We start from the raw sequence: 19,711 nt of genomic DNA, 5'->3' as shown, positions 1-19,711 counted from the left end.
CACTGCACTAAGACTTCATATTCAACAAGCATTTAATGAGCACCTATTTGCCAAGCATTATACTAAGTGCTGGAGATACAAAGAAAGGGGAAAAAAAAAAACCACTGCCTCTACCATCAAGGAGTGTATTACAATCAATCTATTGGGAGAGGTACCATGTGAACCACTATGTGTCAAGAAGACATAGACAGGAAAATTTGGAAATCAGATTTGGAGATAAATATCACCTATATACAGAAAATTCCAGAAATTTCCTAGAGAGGAAGTACTGGAGTCTAGATAACAGAAATCACTAAAGAAATGAGTTTTTAATTCTCTCAGTTGAATTGATTTGAATTGAATTCTCCTGTCTTTTGCTGAGATTTCTTTCAATGCCTATATCATACCAATAAATGCAGATTTTGGTGAAGTAGCATGGACTTTCCTCACTCCATTGTCGTGAATTAACAACAATGACTAATAGAATGTTTCACCCAAACAGCAGGGAATTGAAAGAAGAGATCTACTTGTCCAAACATGGTTTTCTTTGGGGAAAACAACAACAACAAACCACTAAGAAAAAATCTAGAACTTGCCAACTAAATTATATCTGTAATTTGCAAAACAAAAATCATATGTCTTCTCAATTTATTAAACACCCTTGATTTTCCTCATTTCATTTCATATTGCTTTATTGTCAGTTAATGGGGCAATTGAGCATAAATAGAAACTTTCTCTTTTATAGTCCAACAAATGGGGGCAGATCCATTCGAATTCGATCCAGCGTTTGTGACATCACAGGTGCTGCCATAGTGATGACCAGCGAGTTCACAAACATTGGATTGTGGCATCACTGAACAATAAATGAATCAGGCAGCAGGAAGGGGGAGGGGGGAGAAAGGGAGGAGGAGATTGACTATAAAAGCAAGACTTCTATTTATATTCAGACAGCTTGGTAAGAAGCATTGATAGGAAAAGAAATACAGAGAAAATATAATCAAATTTAATGAAATGTGGGTAAAAATATAATGATTTTTCATTGTAAGCATAAGAAGATCAGCTTTTATAAGTGAATGCTATGAAAATTATCAATTATAAAAACATTAGATTTAGAGGGTTTTGTAAAAATAATATTTTTTGTTAGGTTAGCTTCACTTGAAAAAAAATATATATATACATATATATTTTAATTTAAAAAACTCTAAAGGTTTCAATAGAATAACCATATAAATTCCTTTGGTAAATTAAAGAATAATGTGTATTACCAGTTCTTCATAGTACATACTATGGGAATCAATGTAACAATGATTTATTAATATTTAGTACTTAGCCTTATTGATATCATACCTGAACTTCATAGAATATTCTAAAAAGATGTATGAAATAGCATATGAAAAACACATCTGTAAAAGATTAACAACAACAATCATTTTTCAAGCATCCAGTAGGTCCATGGCACCAAACCTGGGAATTTGGAAGGGCAGATTACTCATTATTCCCCATGTCCTAGAAATTTACCATCTTCAGGGCCAATAGGAACAGATTGTTTTTGCCTTGTTCCCATGGCATTCTGCAAATGAGCCAATGGCTAAACAGCAGGGCTAATCACCTCAGCCTGTGACAGGTAATCTGGGTCAGGAACAATGGTAATATAATAGACCCTAAAGTTTTCACTAGCATAAGTTGGAAGGCTAGTGGAACTTAGAAAAATAGAATAATGGATTCTTAGTGCTAATGGATGTCCTAAGGGACACTCTATATAACCCTTTTCATTTATATGTGAGGAAAAGGAGTTTCAGAAAGCTATGTTGATTTGTTTAAAATTAGTGAATGACAAAAGCCGAGTCTAGAGTGCATATCTTCTTATCATCAATCAGAGAAGTCCTGTTTCTGTGAGACCACACTGGTAGTTGAATGTTGAAAAAGAACAAGAAATTGTAGCTTTTGCTGTCGGACATAGACTCTTCCTACAAATAGTTCCCTGAAAGATAATCAGCGTTGCCCCCTTCTTATCATTCCCACAGGAAATTTAGATTCATAACTAAAATGACTATTTATTCAAGCTAGGCTTCAGAGAGGCATTGAGAGGTTGGAGATTTAGCTTTTGTAAAATGACAAAGTGAAGTTTAGACTATTTTCAAAATTTTTTAAATCTTAAAAGAATGGTAGGAAATTATGCCCCTGGGGCCCCCCAGCCCTGATTGATGAGTTTTTTTTTATTTTGCATAAGTACCTCTATATTACTTCCTAACCCTCTCCTCTTATCTCTACCACCTATTTATGTGTTGTCTTTTGACATTTATGTATAAACTCCTTGAAGACATGGACTGTCTTATTCAAGTAACCCATGAAAGCTTTGAGACATCCATATGCCAACCCCTATTCTCATAGATACGTATAGGGCCCTAGAGCATTATTATATCTCACTTTCTGGTTTTTAGTGGTAGACCTGAAAAACTGAGTGGAGATTCTCTAATGACATTCATTTCCTCAAGATCATCAGCTAAGAATCAGTAAGCTTTAAGCAGATTTTAGAAATAAGCTATCACTAAAATGATATTGTAAGAACAGTTGGTACAAAACATCTAATCCTTCCTTCCCTCAAGTCTTCATCAAATAATAACAATCCAGGAATATCCTGTAATTAATTCATTGTAGAGTCCCACTCCCATATATGTGCTCTTCAACCCCTGAGTCATGCAGAGAAAGGATGGTTCAAATTCCTACTGTAATTGTTTCCAATTCGTAAGTGCCTCTTCAGTTCATAAGGTCTAAAGACCCAGGCTGGGCAAGTTATTGGGAACATATTTGTTTCAGTCCAGTCCTTCCAATTGTAGGGACTTCAGGTATACACCGAATGTTCAGGCATACACTATAGCAAACAGGCAATACAGCAAAAAAAGTTCTATATGGACTCCATTTGCCCATCTTCCATCTGCAATTCAATTAATCGGTCAATATTTTTTAGAAAGTGTCTATTTAATGGAAGAAAGCCTGTCTGGCATGGGGAGAAATTATCTAGAAACTGAACAGGTTCTTGCCTTTGGGATTTTCATCTTTACTGGAGGAGACATACCTGGAACCCAATAAGAGAGTATGCACAAGTCCTTTCATTCAAGAAATTTGCATTGAACTCACAGAGTCAGTTAATTTCATAGTTGGAAGGGGCCTCAGAGGGCTTTAAGTCAAAACCATACTGGAACTACAATAATTTCCACTGAGATATCTGCAAAAAATAGGCATCCAGTCTCTGCTAGAACACCAGTGATAGGGAGTTTACTATTTATTAACTCTGTTGCTATTTAGTTGAAGAAGTTGTGCTTATGCTGTGGATAAAAACAACAAAATCAATAAGACATAGCTCAGGTGTAACAATGAGTCTACTATTTAGAGATGAGTGAGGTTTTTCCTTCCAGTTTGAATTCTCCAGCCTATACCCCAGTAGCAACAAAAAAAAATCATGACAGACTATAACTAGGAAGAGTTTTTAGGTGGCACCCTGGTTTGGGAATAAGATAATCCAGGTTAAAGTCTAGGCTCTGCAACTTATTATTTATATTGTCTTGTCAATCTTTTTAACTTCTATGAGACTAAGTGAATGAAAGGCATTGACCTAGAGCATCTGGCTCTAAACTTTGAGATTCTCAGTTTAAAGACTTTTAAGAAAATTCCTTGCTGACATTACACTTTAAAGTCTATGTCTACTAGATTTGATTAATTCACGAATTCATTAATTCACGAAAACATTAACAGGATCATCTGCATGGGTGACAAATGCCTACTTGTCCTAGAAATATGCCCAGGGTTTTAGGGTGTAAAAAGCATTTATTTATTCTGAGTAGACTTCTATTATGAGTTGGAAGTTAAGCCTTGATAACCAAGCACAGTTCAACCTCTCTTCCTACCCATGTCATTCTCATAGTGACCCGGACACGCAAAGTCAGCAATAGAAAAGTTGACTTATTTAAAACAGACTCCTTTAAAACCACATTGCATGAAATGGGACTTACTGTAAATGGGTTGCTTTTTATGTGGATGACATCATATGGTGAAACCTCATTTATCCATTCAAAATAAATCAGGCTTCAAAAAACAAAGAAAGGAAGGAAAAACAGGGCATTTAGTCAAATAGAGAATAGTAGCTCCTTATTTTGAATCATACATGATTTAGAATAAATATACTATTTAGTGAGCTTTTTCTCAGGAAAGTGCCAGATAAAATTTAAATGGTTACATAATGTGAGTTGTTGTTGCTATTGTTAGTGACTTGGGAGTCATAGCAGAGTTAGCATGTCTGAATGAAAATCTCTAATTTGTCAGAGCAAATTTTGAAATTGGGATCAAATTAGAAGAAAGGAAAAAGATAAAAAAAAAAACCATCACATGCAACTACAATGACTTTAACCTAGATTATTTAAATGAACTATTACCTAAAAATGGGAAATAGGTAAAGGTAAAGACATTGACTCGGAGCACCTTTCTCTGAGGCCTTTAATCAATTTAAAGATCACCACAACTAGGATACCCAAAAAACTCAAGAAGCTACCTTAGCCAGAAAACCCTGAAGTTCTTTGGCATACAGGAAAAAACTGTTCAAGGGCACCAGACTTTAGAGACCAAGCTTGTTTTTAAAACATCATGGAGAAGGATGATGGAAAATAATGAGCAGCGTATCTACCCTAAGCATGTTAAAACTTTGAGTGGATTGTAGGGATGAAAACAATTTGTTCCAATGGTCATGAAGGTGGCTGAAGCACACACTGCACAGCCCTTACAGCTTGGTCAGACTTTGAGGATGCCAGGGCAATCTGCTGCATCCTGAGCCATTGCCAGTTGTCCTAGCTTTTGTCTTGCTCCTGCACTTCAATAACTGCAAGGGAGAGTGAGGGTGGTTACTGTGAAACTCTGTCTCACTAAAATCTAATTCATGCACAAGTCAAGACATCACACTGTGATGTCACTGGTCCTTTTGGAAAATGAAGTATAAACAATAACAACAATCCAGTAACACTGGCCACCTTTGCTGTTTTGTCAATTGCCCTCAATCTAGTTTCACTTATCTGCTGGGACAGTTGGGGTTTATAGGTTTTGCAGGGAGGACTAGCATCTCTTGTGTGAGGGTTTGCAGATCCCTTTCAGGGCTCCTCATCCAGCTTTGGTTTCTACCTTTCACCCTACCTGTGGTTCCAAGAAGCAGTTACATGTGCAGTGGCTACACTCTGGAAGAACAACAAGTTTTATTAAACATCTTGCTATATGCCACACCTTATGCTAGGTACTGGGGATTTAAAAACAAAGAATGAAACAGTCCCAATTTACTAAGAACATGCATTCGCTATCATAGGATGAGGCTACATGACACAAGTAATAAAGGGTGCATCTAAGATTCAAAAGCAGAGTATCTGCCCCGAGATGCACCACTCCATGGATTCGTGCTGTTATCTGGATGAGAATTACTCAAGATAAAATGCCACGAATGCATTGTTATATATATATACATACTTCATTAGTAGGAGTATCCACATCAATGAGAATGAATCCTGATGTCTCCCACTGACCCCTTTTTTTGGACCGTATTGCTTTTCTGTAAATACATTCTCTTTTTTGACCTTGATTTTCAAGTACAGATAGTCTCTATGAAAAAGTGTTAGATGTGTAGAACAGCATTTCAGCTGAATAATGTAAGAAGGAATCCCTGAGGTAACTGTGACCTAAATTCAATATTTTCTTTAATTGAATCAAATCTACACAGTCAATGGCATCTGGTGATGAATGTTGAACACAATCTTCATATTTGGGTTTAAATAAGTAGGTGGGATGTTGTTACTCTTTGCCAATAGAAGATTCCAAGTTATTTCCAGAGAGAACTGTAACTCAGTACAGTGTATTACAGTAATCCATCCAGAAGGCCACAAATTCATGGATTGCTTGGGCAGGTTCCATATCAGAGCAGGAAGAAGGATCCCATCATCCCAGGAGCAGATGGCCAAGAGGAAGCAATTGGAGAGCCAGAAACCCTTCTTTGAATAATATCTTTGAACTTACTTAAGATCAGAATGAGAAACCCCTCATAATCACATGCCTTTCATGAATTCTAATTTGTTTTAAGCCTCCCAGATGGACATGGCATCCTTTTTTGGAACTTAAGAGTCTCAAGTGAGCTGAAATACAGACAGGAAAGAAAGTGTTTTGGTGGCTTTCCCATTTTTTTTTCTGCAAAAGAGAGCATTTCTTTTTTGGAACTTTGCAAATAATGAGAAAGCCAACAATAAATAAAGCTTGAGTTTAAAACAGAATTCACTCAGAATGTCCATCACATTAATGTTGACTTGTTCCATTGAATGGGACCTGCTGTATCTTATAGTGGAGATCAATGGATATCCAAGCTGAAGATCAAAGGACAGATGTATCTGCAGCTATGGCCACATTTAATGTCAACAATAAAGCTAAATATTCCCATCACGTATGTTGCTAATTAGAAGATACTGCTTTGATCATGTAGATGCTTCTTAGTCAAAAGTAATGTAAAATCTTGGGAAATCTCAAAGGAGCAGGATACTAAAGGATTTTTCCTTACTCTACTCTATGTTCAAATTCTGGGTTATTAAGCAAAAATTTTCAGGCATGGCATCTTTCAAGATAGCACCAGGGACAATGCATCTTAGACAGTTCTCTTCTTTCCACAAAGATCCATAAGTAGTAATTCTAGCTGTTATCATTTCAAATAAATTTAACAGGGAAAAAAGAATGGATAGGAAGGAGCTTGGGGGTTTTTGGGGTTCTCCTGACAGTTTGTAATAAGTAATAACTAGCATTTATATAGCACTTTATGGTGTATTAAAAACCATATATATCTATGTATGCAACTTCCAAGATTAAGAAAAAGAAATCATGAGTTACTATAAACAATGGTGATGGATGAAAAACATGTTAATTACAATTTATGGCTATTTTACAGATTAGGGTACTGAGGCCGAGTGGTTAAGTGATTTTCCCAAGATCACAGCTAATAAGTACCTGAGGCAAAATGTGAACTCAGATCTTCTTAACTCCCATTACTGCCCTCTCTCTACTGTGTCACCTGGTTGCTAGGATCACAATAGTCATTAATTTTTATACTAAGACATCTGGTTTTTCCATATGTAAAAATAGCTAGTGACTGTCATGCCAGGCCCATTCTGTATTTTCCAAGCTACATATTTCTAGGTGTATTTATTCTTAATTTCTCCCCATCTATACTTCTGGATGTGTGGGGAGGAAGGATGAAGGGCACAACGTACTCTTCTCAACCTTCATAACTCTACAATTTTCTTGTGCCAAACTTTGTTACTCTCACTAATGTCATAATAGTCAGGTAGCAGAGTTGGTAGAGCATTGGGCTCAGAATCAGGAAGATATGGATTCAAATCCAGTTTCAAAAACTAGCTCTGTGACCCTAGGCAACTCACTTAATCTCTGTTTAGTTTCTTCAACTTCAAAATGACAATAATAACAGCACTTGTCTTGTGGGATTGTTGTGTGGAGAAAATGAGATAATATGTTAAAATGCTTAGCATGGTATATCCCAAATGATAGATGCTATATACATGCTTATTCCCTTTACTATTTGTGGACACTTGATAGGATGAATTTTAGGTCCTTTTGGTCATGATATATCTTCACATACTTAACTATTCTTTTTTTTAACATATTCTTTTATTTTTCCCCCCAGATTACATATTGACACAATTTTCACCAATCATTTTTTTTGTCACTTTGCAATCCAGATTCTCTCTCTCCCTCTTCTCAGCTTCCCCAAAATTGTCAGGTATTATGATATAAGTTATACATGTGCTGTCATGCAATCCACATTCCATATTTGCCATGTTGTGAAAGAAGACACATATCGCTTACACTAGAGAAAATTTCATGGAGGGTATAAAGTAAAGATTGGTATGCTCCCATCTTCACTGAGCCTGTCAGCTCCTTCTCTGGCTATGGAGATCCTTTTTCATCCTGAGTCCCTTGGAGTTGTCCTGAGTTCTTGCATTGCTAATGACAGAGAAGTCATCCATAGTTGATCATTGTGCTTTATTGCTGTGACTGTGTGCAATATTCTCCTGGTCCTGCTCACTTTACTTTGCATCACTTCATATAAGTCCTTCCAGATGTTTTTTTTTTTTTTTTGAGGGGAGGGGGAACCAGGAGGTCCCTAATGTATTTCTTTTTTTTTTCACTCTTCACATTTTTTTATTAATATATTTTATTTGATCATTTCCAAGCATTATTCATTAAAGACATAGATCATTTTCTTTTCCTCCCCCCCACCCCCCCATAGCCGACGCGTAAGTCCACTGGGCATTAGATGTTTTCTTGATTTGAACCCATTGCTTTGTTGATAGTATTTGCATTAGAGTGTTCATTTAGAGTCTATCCTCTGTCATGTCCCCTCAACCTCTGTATTCAGGCAGTTGCTTTTTCTCGGTGTTTCCACTCCCATAGTTTATCCTTTGCTTATGAATGGTGTTTTTTTCTCCTGGATCCCTGTAAGTTGTTCAGGGACATTACACCGCCACTAATGGAGAAGTCCATTACGTTCGATTATACCACAGTGTATTAGTCTCTGTGTACAATGTTCTCCTGGTTCTGCTCCTCTCGCTCTGCATCACTTCCTGGAGGTTGTTCCAGTCTCCATGGAATTCTCCACTTTATTATTCCTTTTAGCACAATAGTACTCCATCACCAACATATACCACAGTTTGTTCAGCCATTCCCCAATTGATGGGCATCCCCTCATTTTCCAGTTTTGGGCCACCACAAAGAGCGCAGCTATGAATATTTTTGTACAAGTCTTTGTGTCCATTATCTCTTTGGGGTACAGACCCAGCAGTGCTATGGCTGGGTCAAAGGGTAGATATTCTTTTAGCACCCTTTGGGCATAGTTCCAAATTGCCCTCCAGAATGGTTGGATCAGTTCACAGCTCCACCAGCAATGAATTAATGTCCCTATTTTGCCACACCCCCTCCAGCATTCATTACTTTCCTTTGCTGTTATGTTAGCCAATCTGCTAGGTGTGAGGTGATACCTCAGAGTTGTTTTGATTTGCATCTCTCTGATTATAAGAGATGTAGAACACTTCTTAATGTGCTTGTTAATAGTTTTGATTTCTTTATCTGAGAACTGCCTATCCATTTCCCTTGCCCATTTATCAATTGGAGAATGGCTTGATTTTTTGTACAATTGATTTAGCTCATTATAAATATGAGTAATTAAACCTTTGTCAGAGGTTTCTATGAAGATTTTTTCCCAACTTGTTGTTTTCCTTCTGATTTTAGTTACATTGGTTTTGTTTGTACAAAAGCTTTTTAGTTTGATGTAGTCAAAATTATTTATTTTACATTTTGTGATTCTTTCTATATCTTGCTTGGTTTTAAAGCCTTTCCCCTCCCAAAGGTCTGACATGTATACTATTCTGTGTTTACCCAATTTACTTATGGTTTCCTTCTTTATGTTTAAGTCACTCACCCATTTTGAATTTATCTTGGTGTAGGGTGTGAGGTGTTGATCTATTCCTAGTCTCTCCCACACTGTCTTCCAATTTTCCCAGCAGTTTTTATCGAATAGTGGATTTTTGTCCCAAAAGCTGGGATCTTTGGGTTTATCGTATACTGTCTTGCTGAGGTCGCTTTCCCCCAGTCTATTCCACTGATCTTCCTTTCTGTTTATTAGCCAGTACCAAATTGTTTTGATGACTGCTGCTTTGTAATATAGTTTTAGGTCAGGGACTGCAAGGCCCCCATCATATGTGTTTTTTTTCATTATTTCCCTGGATATCCTTGATCTTTTGTTCTTCCAAATGAACTTTGTTATGGTTTTTTCTAAATCAGTGAAGAAGTATTTTGGTAGTTCAATGGGTATGGCACTAAATAGATAAATAAGTTTGGGTAGGATGGTCATTTTTATTATATTGGCTCGTCCTATCCATGAGCAGTTAATGTTTTTCCATTTGTTCAAGTCTAGTTTTAGTTGTGTGGCGAGTGTTTTGTAGTTGTGTTCATATAGTTCCTGTGTTTGTCTTGGGAGGTAGATTCCTAGGTATTTTATTTTGTCTAAGGTGATTTTGAATGGGATTTCTCTTTCTAGTTCTTGCTGCTGAGCTGTGTTGGAGATATATAGAAAAGCTGATGATTTATGTGGGTTTATTTTGTATCCTGCAACTTTGCTAAAGTTGTTGATTATTTCAATTAGCTTTTTGGTTGAATCTCTAGGATTCTTTAAGTAGACCATCATGTCATCTGCAAAGAGTGATAACTTGGTCTCCTCCTTGCCTATTTTGATGCCTTCAATCCCTTTATCTTCTCTAATTGCTACTGCTAGTGTTTCTAGTACAATGTCAAATAGTAGAGGTGATAATGGGCATCCTTGTTTCACTCCTGATCTTATTGGGAATGCATCTAGTTTATCCCCATTGCAGATGATATTAGCTGATGGTTTTAGATATATACTGTTTATCATTTTTAGGAATGACCCTTCTATTCCTATGCTTTCTAGTGTTTTTAATAGGAATGGGTGTTGTATTTTATCAAAGGCTTTTTCTGCATCTATTGAAATAATCATGTGATTCTTGCTAGTTTGCTTGTTGATGTGGTCAATTATGTGGATGGTTTTCCTAATGTTGAACCAGCCCTGCATCCCTGGTATGAATCCTACTTGATCATGGTGAATGATCCTTCTGATCACTTGCTGGAGTCTTTTTGCTAGTATCCTATTTAAGATTTTTGCATCTATATTCATTAGGGAGATTGGCCTATAGTTTTCTTTCTCTGTTTTTGACCTGCCTGGTTTTGGAATCAGTACCATGTTTGTGTCGTAAAAGGAGTTTGGTAGAACTCCCTCTTTGCTTATTATGTCAAATAGTTTGTATGGTATTGGGATTAACTGTTCTCTGAATGTTTGATAGAATTCACAGGTGAATCCATCAGGCCCTGGGGACTTTTTCTTAGGAAGTTCTTTGATGGCTTGTTGGATTTCAATTTCTGATATGGGATTATTTAGGAATTCTATTTCCTCTTCTGTTAGTCTAGGCAGTTTGTATTTTTGTATATATTCATCCATTTCTCCTAAATTGGTGTATTTATTGCCATATAATTGGGCAAAGTAATTTCTAATGATTGCCTTAATTTCCTCCTCATTGGAGGTGCTGTCCCCCTTTTCATCTTTAATGCTGTGAATTTGCTTTTCTTCCTTCCTTTTTTTAACTAGATTGACCAGTACCTTGTCTATTTTGTTTGTTTTTTCAAAGTACCAGCTTCTTGTCTCATTTATTAAATCAATAGTTCTATCACTTTCGATTTTATTAATTTCTCCCTTAATTTTTAGGATTTCTAATTTGGTTTTCTGCTGGGGGGTTTTAATTTGATCGCTTTCCAGTTTTTTCATTTGCATTTCCAATTGATTGATCTCTGCTCTCCCTTGTTTGTTAATATAAGCATTCAGGGATATGAATTTACCTCTGATTACCGCTTTGGCTGCATCCCAAAAGGTTTGAAAGGATGTTTCGCCATTGTCATTTTCCTCGATGAAATTATTAATTGTTTCTATGATTTCTTCTTTAACTAAACGGTTTTGGAGTATCATATTGTTTAATTTCCAATTGGTTTTAGATTTGGTTTTCCATGTACCATTACTAATCATTATTTTTATTGCCTTGTGATCTGAGAAGGCTGCATTCATTATTTCTGCTTTTCTGCATTTGTGTGCTATGTTTCTGTGACCTAATGTATGGTCAATTTTTGTGAATGTGCCATGTGGTGCTGAGAAGAAGGTGTATTCCTTTTTATCCCTATTTATTTTTCTCCATATGTCTATTAATTCTAATTTTTCTAAGATTTCATTCACTTCTTTTACCTCTTTCTTATTTATTTTTTGATTTGATTTATCTAAATTTGATAATGGTTGGTTTAAGTCTCCCACTAGTATGGTTTTATTGTCTATTTCTTCCTTCAATTCTCCTAGTTTCTCCATTAGAAATTTGGGTGCTATATTATTTGGTGCATACATATTGATTAATGATATTTCCTCATTGTCTATAGTCCCTTTTAACAAAATATAATTACCTTCCCTATCCCTTTTGATCAGGTCTATTTTTGCATTGGCTTTATCAGATATCATGATTACCACTCCTGCCTTCTTTCTATCAGTTGAAGCCCAGAAGGTCTTACTCCATCCTTTAATTCTGACCTTGTGGGTGTCAACCCGCCTCATGTGTGTTTCTTGAAGACAACATATGGTAGGGTTTTGGATTCTAATCCATTCTGCTATTCGTCTACGTTTTATGGGTGAGTTCATCCCATTCACGTTCAAAGTTATGATTGTCATTTGTGGACTCCCTGGCATTTTGATTGCCTTCCCTAATTCTAACCTTTTCTTCTTCGGCTCTACCTTTTAGTCCAGTGATTTACTTTGAAACAGTCCCCCTTGTCCCCTCCCTTGATGTTTCCCTTTTTAGTCCCTCCCTTTTTGTTCCCTCCCCCTCCCCCCTCTCTTTCCCTCCCTTTTTGTTCTCCCTCTCCCCCTCCCCCCCTTGGTTTTCCCTTCTCCTTACCCTTGTTGGGTAAGATAGAATTCAAGATCCCAATGGATCTGGATGTTTTTCCCTCTCAGAGCTGATTTCCCTGAGATTGAGGTTTAAGTAACCCCCCCCCCCCTCTCTTCCTCTCCTTCTTATAGGAGTTTTCTTCCCCTCCCCTTCCCATGTGAATCTTTGTGTGAGAATGATTATTCTATTTGGTCTTTCTTTACCCCCTATTTATACATTACATTTTCCCCACATGTTAGTATACATAGGTTGATATAAATGTAGTCCTTATAGAAGAGAGTTTGAGTAAAAGAAGAAGATAACATTTTCCCCTTTCCTTAATATTTACCTTTTCAGGTATTCCTTGCTCTTTGATTTTCGGTATCAAACTTTCCACAGAGCTCTGGTCTTTTCTTTGCAAAAAGTTGGAAGTCTTCTATTTTGTTGAATGCCCATACTTTCCCTTGGAAGTATATAGTCAGTTTTGCTGGGTAGCTGATTCTTGGTTGGAGACCCAGCTCTCTTGCCTTTCTGAAGATCATGTTCCATGCCTTACGATCATTCAGAGTAGAACTTGCAAGGTCTTGGGTGACCCTGATTGGCATTCCTTTATATCTAAATTGTCTTTTTCTGGCTTCCTGTAGGATTTTTTCTTTTGTTTGATAGCTTTGGAATTTGGCAATTACATTCCTGGGAGTTGTCTTTTGGGGGTTTAGTGTAGAAGGTGTTCTGTGAGCTCTGTCAGTGGCTGTATTGCCCCCTTGTTCTAGAATCTCTGGGCAATTTTCTTTGATGATATCTTGTATCACCATGTCCAGTTTGGTGTTTATTTCTGGCTTTTCTGGGAGTCCAATTATTCTTAAATTATCCCTTCTCCCCCTATTTTCCAGATCTATCACCTTGTCGGTGAGATATTTTATGTTCTCTTCTAATTTCTTGGTATTTTGGCTTTGCTTTATTGATTCTTGCTCTTTTACACGATCGTTGTCTTCCAGCTGCCTGATTCTGGCCTTTAAAGCCTGGTTTTCTTTTACAGTTTGGTCAAACTGGTTTTGTAGATGCGTGAATTTCTTTTGCATTATTTCCAACTTTTCCTCCCAGAAGGCTTCCATCTTTTTGGTCATTTCTGATTCAAATTCTTCATAGGTTTGTGGAGAGTTTCCATTTCCTTTGGAAGGTTTTGGAGCATTTTCTTTTATATTATCTTCTGTCTGCTCTGTATTTTGTATTTTGGCTCCATAGAATGTGTCCAAAGTCGCCCCTTTCTTCTTATTTTTCTTGGTATTTTGGGGCTTCTGTGGTTCTGTGGAGTTTGCCATTTCTGAATGTGGAGGATTAGTTTTTCTTGTCTCTGTCTGGTGATCAGAGGCTTTAGTCCTGGGCTGATTGTCTATGAGCTTTCCCTGGGTTAAACTGAATATGCCTCACTGGAACTGGAATGGAAGGGTCGGACCACGAGACCACACTCTCCCCCCAGCTCGCTTTCCGGAAGTTGCCTTTCAGAATCGCTGCCGTGAGGCTGTTTCATCGGCCTGCGGGGGGATGGGCTGCAGCTAGCCCAAGCTCCGAGGGCGAGGACTTTCACTGAGACTTGGATAGCAGGATCCAGCCCGTGAGGCTGTCTTGCCCGCCCTGAGGGTTGCTGTTGTTTCGACCAGCTCTCTGCAGCGGAAGCCCCAGGCAGTAACTTTCACCGGGACTGTAGAAGGCCCTGAGGGTTCTGCTCTCTGAGCCCGGCCGGGCTGCGGCTTCCGGGAGCCTTGGACTCTGCGCTCCTACCCCTGAGGTCCGAGGGATCTCGGGTTCTGGCTTTTAAGGGGAGCCGTACCTTTTGATCCGGGTCCAGGTCCAGGAGGAGGGTTCCCAGGGTCTGTGCTGTTGATCGTTTTGAATTTCGGCGCCTTAGGAGCTTATCGTTTGAGATCGGTTGGGAAGGGTTTTCCGGAGATCTGAGCTTTAGCTTTCTCTAAGCTGCCATCTTAACCGGAAGTCCCCTTCCAGATGTTTTTAACCTCTCATCTTGACAAGTACGTTATCCAGTGATGTCTCTCTCCTCTCTGTTTCTCTCTCTAGTGATTCCCTTCTATTAGTATCAATTCTAAGGCAGAAGAATGGCAAGGGGCTACAGTATCTAGGTTAAGTGAAGGTCCTCGTAACTCTATCTATTATGGTCTGGGACTCCATCTATTATGCTACCTAGCTGCCCCTTGTCCAATCATCTCTTGAAGTAAATGGATGTAGAGAGAATTGGGAATGTTGCCTGAAGTTGATGTGTCTATGAGGAGCATTGCTCTGTGAGGAGCAATAGGGAGTTCACTGAAGAAGCAGATCAAATGAAACAAAAACACATGCCAACAAGAGAATTTTAGTCAAAGAGAATCACATAATTTACTCAGATCACTTTGAAAAGGTGGACATAATATAAAGCAATTAAATTCAAGAAATATTTTAATGAGCACTCATGACTAACACTTTCATAAACACAAGTAAATTCCATGTTATAGTAGCAAGAACACTGGATATATTTTCAGAATATGAACTGGGTTGGAATCCTGGCTCTGACACTAATTAGCTGTGTAACTTTAGACAAGTCACTGGTCCCTTTAGACCTCAGTATCCTCATCAATAAAATGAAAATAATGACATTTGAACTCCTCTCCACACACAGGGTTGCTCTGAGAAGCAAATCAGTGGACAATATGGGGCAAATAAAATCCATGTGACTGATTTACAAAGAGTTAAATGTCATATAAATATGAGAGGGGGAATTACACTGAATTCTGTTTGGTTCCAGAGAGGAAAGGAAATTTTAAAGAAGCAGATTTGGGCTAGATTTCGAGGACGTTTCCAACAATTAGAGAAATTCAAAAGTGGAATAGGATCCCACATAAAGATGAGAAAGAGCTTATGATTTTTACAATCTAAGGGGAATGGAAACATATATATATATACATATATATATATGTATATATATAATCAAGCTAGAAGATAATTAAGCCTATAGGTGGCATAGTAGATATTGTGTGCTGGGCCTGGAATCAGGGAGACTTTTTTTTAATGTGTATTTTATTTTATTTGAAATTTTTATTTAATTAACTAATTTTGTATATTTTTCCATGGTTACATGATTCATTTTCTTCTCGATTCCCAACCCCCCCTCCCATAGCTGATGCAAAATTCCATTGGGTTTTATACGTGTCATTGATCAGGACCTATTTCCATATTATTGATTTTTGCACCAGGGTGATAGTTGAGATCATTAGAGTCTATATCTCCCCAGTCATATCCCCATCAACCCATGTCATCAAGCAGTTGTTTTTCTTCTGTGTTTCTACTCCCACAGCTCTTTCTCTGGATGTGAATAGCTTTCTTTCTCAAAAGTCTCTCAGAATTGTCCTGGATCATTGCATTGCCGCTAATGGAGAAATCCATTACATTAGATTGTGCCAAAGTTTATCTGAGGAAAACTCATCTTTGTGAGTTGAAATCTGGCCTCAGACACTTACCAGCTCTGCTGACCCTGGACAAGTCACTTAAGTATTTTTGCCCCCATTTCTTTATCTGTAAAATGAGCTGGAAAAGATGGCAAACCACTCCAACATCTTTACCAAAAAAAAAAAAACAAAAAAAAAACCCTCAAGTGGGGTCATTAAGAGTATGACATGACTGAAAAGTGGCTGAACAAAAAGCATTTGGTTAAATTAAAAAAAAAATAAGACTCATTTCAATGATAGGGGAAATTAGGGAAGGCTAAAAATGAGGATGTAACATCTGAATTTTTCTCTGAAGAAGGGGAAGGATGTGGATAAGCATCATTGGGGATGTAATGAGCAGGGATATCACCCTACTCCAGTCGTGAGGAGTCAGAGTATACAAAGGTACAATAATGGAAGAATAGAGGACAAGATCAGAGAGCAGTAGCAGGTCCAGGCTGATAAGAACATAGAATACATGAAGGTAAAATACCATGAAATCAGTTGGGAAAGTAAGATTTTCAAAATATGGAATCCTAGTGAAAGCGAGCAAAATTGCATGACAATAGTACATTGATAAATATCATTTCTGTAGTCCTACCTGCTCCTGGAGTTGCTTTGATGGACCTACAATAGATGTCAGTACTTTTTTTTTTTCAGTTACAAAAAGCAGTAATTTTTCATCTATCCACAGGGTAGTTTGAAACACATTAAACAAGAAAGAATAAAAGCAAGATAAGGACTTGTGCCTGTACTAGTTCTACCTGAACTCCATTAAAAAAAGATGAAATGGAGAAGAATACTTGTAATAACCACTGCAACTCACTTTTCTGTTTTACTTGAAGACTTGCTTTAAAGCACTTTCCTCACAACAATGGTGTGAACTAAGTAAAGAAGAAGTTTTTATCCCCACATTATATATGAAAAAATAGGTTTGAAAGGTTAAACTATACGGCATGAAATGCCTGCCTATGCACTGTAATGGTCTCAAGTAGTACCACTATAGCCTTTTCACTCTTCACTTCCCCCAAATGGCCTTAATATAGAGTAATAATCATGTCTGATGCCAGTGTAGTATCCACATACATCTATGCTGGTTTGTCTATATGTGAGTTGAAGGGAGTTGTAAATAGATAGCCATCACTCTCCAAATGAGGTCTTGGTTCCTGCTTGGAGGGGGGCATGAGATTGAGCCCAGTAGGAGAATTCTCTCTCTCCCTCTCCCTGTCCCTCTCCCTCCCTCCTCCTGTTGCAAATATTGCTAGTATAGGGAAATTATTTTTAGATTCAAGATATTTTCTTGCTTGCCATCTCTCGATGAGGAAGGAGTGTCTCATGCTATATCCATGGCTTCACCTCTTTCCTAGCAAATGCTAGATACACAAGTAACACCATATATAGTGAATGGAGAATAAACCTGTTTATTCAAGAAATTAGAGGAATTATACAGTCCTTAAGTCAAGAAGGATTTATTAAATGTCAGCCATTGTGATAAGAACTGGGGATATAAAGAGAGATAAAAAACAGCCTCTGTTCTCAAGGAGTTCAAAGCTTAATGCAGGAAAAATCATACAAACAACTATGCATAAGTGAACTCTGTTACAGATAAATTGGAAATAATCAGTGGAAGAAAGAAAATAGAATTTGGGGGGAATCAAGAAAAGATTCCTCTAAAAGGACGGTTTCACTTGGGACTTAATGAGAGTTGTTCAGATGAAAACATGCCTGACAATACACAGAATGAAAAACTAGCTTAATGGAGGGAGATATCTAGCTCAACCATGAGAAAGGGTTCTTGATCTTACCAAAAGGGAAACTCTCCAAAGTTTTTAGTGAGGAGACCTGAAAAATAAGGTTAGAGTATTAGCTCTTCAACATGTTTGATCTTCCCAAAATCTGTCCCTCCCTTCTGTGGACCTCTCTCTATGAAGAGGGTTCGGGACTTCATGTGACCTCTTTAATACTTAGCTGAGCTGGGAGACAGAAGAACCTGTCTCCCCCCCTCCCCCAAGCTCTTATTGAGCTTTGAGAGTTCTCACTCTATGCTTCATTTAGGTATGGGATCACTAAATAGTCATTCTTTCCCCAAGTGAGGGAGAGTTTAACTCATATACACCATACTTGAATCTCAGACTACAATAGCTTAGGAGAACTCTAGCCATTTCTAATGCTGTCATTTCTTCTGAAAAGCCCATTGACTTGTATCATATACATACACAGGGAAGACGAGTATTTAATGATTTTGTCAATAATGACATTTTTTAAGTAATAGTTTCACTACTAATTTTCCATGGCCAAAGGTCTAAGAATCTTTGTAAAATTACTATTGAAGGAGAAGAGCTCATAATAAATTTTTAGGGACATATTTATTCCCAGGAGATATCTAGAAAAGTATTCACAATGTTAAAAATGTAAAAGCCTCAGTAGAAATCAATGTAGTACATTTGGATGGTACAGCCCACTAAAACCAAAAGCTCAGTTGCCAAATCCACAGACATTGCACATAAAGTAATGAACATCAACTTCTGGAGTTAATTGTCTGGGAAACTGGCAAAGATTTGAAATAACAGGGAAAAAACAAAATATGGTTCACTGGGTGTTGGAATTCACATAAGAATGTGCGTCACTACTGTAGAATGAAGGCACAGGATGAGAAACCCTGTGTAAATTAAAGGACCCCAAAGAGTAACAAATCAGTTTTCTGACAGTCTACTTTCACTGGTAGTGAATCAAAGCAACACTCACTCTAAAGAAAGAAAATAGAATTTGCTCACATATTTCATACATATGGTTTCTGTAGAATATATATAGTGCTATATAGTCCTAAAATAGAATAGATATTGCTAACCAGAACACTAGAGGGAATTGATGGAAGCTATAGGGGAATGCCCAGTTCCTTTCAGCATCATAGTCTCTTTTTTTGGTAATTTAATTTTTTTTGTTACAATAATCACTTTATTTCCCTCCCTCCCATTGTTATAATTAAAATGGTTGATGTTGTAAACTGTAGTGAGTTAAAATGGTGGAAGATATAAATTGTGATAGATATAAGAGAGGGTGAGTAAATTTGACCGCAGAAAATGTTTCACTACAGTGTCTTGGTTTTTAAATCAAATATAAGGTGGTCGCCAGGGAATATATTCCCAAATTATGAATATGCCCAAGTCAACTGGGTTTTATAGAGAATTTAATTAATAATACAATGAGTAATTAAAGGAAAGAGAGAAAAAGGAAATAAGTATGAAGGGCCTTAAGCCAACATGGCCTAGACCTGAGTCTTAAGAGAGAGAAATCAGTCAGTCTTTTATCACTCACCACAAGGTTTGTCTTAAGCAAGGATGTCTGGGGAACAGAGTCTCCCCAGAGGGAGTTCCAGCCAGAGTCAGCCTCCCAAGGGACTTCTTCTCAAGAGATCTTCAAAGGGCCTCCTCCAAAAGGATCTATCTCCAAGGACCCAAGGATCTCCAACCTCAAGAGATGCCTTTTATTATATAGGGTTTTTTTTTTCCTATGTCACCTCCCTTAAGTTCTTCCATCTACCAATCACCGTAGATGTTTCCTAAAGGACAGCCCATCTGAATTCCTGCTAAGTCGACTAATCTCCTCAGTAAGTCTGAACCAGAGAAAATGCTGCTGTGTCGACTAATCCTCTCAGTAAGTTTGAACCAGAGAAAACACAGCTGAGTTGACTAATCTCATTAA

The sequence above is a fragment of the Monodelphis domestica genome, chromosome 3, assembly GCF_027887165.1.
Source record: "Monodelphis domestica isolate mMonDom1 chromosome 3, mMonDom1.pri, whole genome shotgun sequence".
Lineage (NCBI taxonomy): Eukaryota > Metazoa > Chordata > Mammalia > Didelphimorphia > Didelphidae > Monodelphis > Monodelphis domestica.
Note: the sequence above shows the minus strand (reverse complement) of the source record.